This window comes from Octopus bimaculoides, chromosome 1 (assembly GCF_001194135.2).
Source record: "Octopus bimaculoides isolate UCB-OBI-ISO-001 chromosome 1, ASM119413v2, whole genome shotgun sequence".
NCBI lineage: Eukaryota > Metazoa > Mollusca > Cephalopoda > Octopoda > Octopodidae > Octopus > Octopus bimaculoides.
Window position 1 is genome coordinate 95,959,518 of NC_068981.1, and position 949 is coordinate 95,960,466.

At 32.9% G+C, this 949-nt stretch overlaps 1 protein-coding gene across 1 annotated transcript in view; it reads right to left on the reverse strand.

Annotated features, from left to right (window-relative positions):
- Nucleotides 1-949, reverse strand: part of LOC106876015 (carboxypeptidase A2) — an 82,748-nt gene that overhangs the window by 23,115 nt on the left and 58,684 nt on the right. The window lies entirely within an intron of this gene.

Here is a 949-nt window from a genome sequence, read left to right on the forward strand (position 1 = left end):
AGTGCCATTTGCAGAGAAACACCCCTACACAATGATATTGCCACCTCCAAACTTTACAGTAGGAATTGTGTTTTTCGGCGAATAGGCGGTACCATCTTTCCTCCAAACATGGCTACGCGAATTTCGTCCAAACAATTCAATTTTCGACTCGTCTGTCCAAAGAACATTTTCCCAGAATGTATCAGATTTATCTTTATGTTCATAAACAAATTTTAAACGGGCATCTCTATGCCTTTTAGTCAACAGTGGAGTTTTTCTAGGAGAGCATGACTTCATTTCATTCCTATGAAGTTCATTGCTGATTATTCATAGTGTAACTCTAGTCCCTGAAGCTAACAAATCTTCTTGCAACTCCTTTCTGGTGATCATTGCGTTTTTTCGATTCTTCACTTCATTTTTCTTAAAGATCTAGGGGAAATCTTGCGTGGTGCACCTGATCTTATTCTGTTTTCAACAGTTCCCAATTTTTTATATCTTTGAATAAATGTAGATATGGTAGAAAATGGAATACAAAGGGTCTCTGATATTTTCCTGTAACTTTTACCTGCTTTCCACTGTTCAATAATTAAGTTTTTCACTGAATTTGTGAGTTCTTTACTTTTCGCCATTATTACGACAATACTTTATGTTATCTCAGTGCTGAATGAAGAAGATAGCGTTTGGACACTTAAAAATGACCACTGATAAGATTATTGGAACAAACGAGAAAGTTCTAGTAAAAAAAATATTATTTTAACGGTATTTTGTGGCATAAAAACTCATAAATCTATTCTGTACGAATACTTTTTTCACCCCTAAATATTTATAATTGTGTATAAATCCACTAGTTACTATAATTTATTAGTTTCTTTGACATATTCTTAGTTTATGCATGTGTATGCAAATATAGTATTGGTATATCCCATTTATGTTCATTAAATAGAGAATTTTGACACGTACGAATATTTAT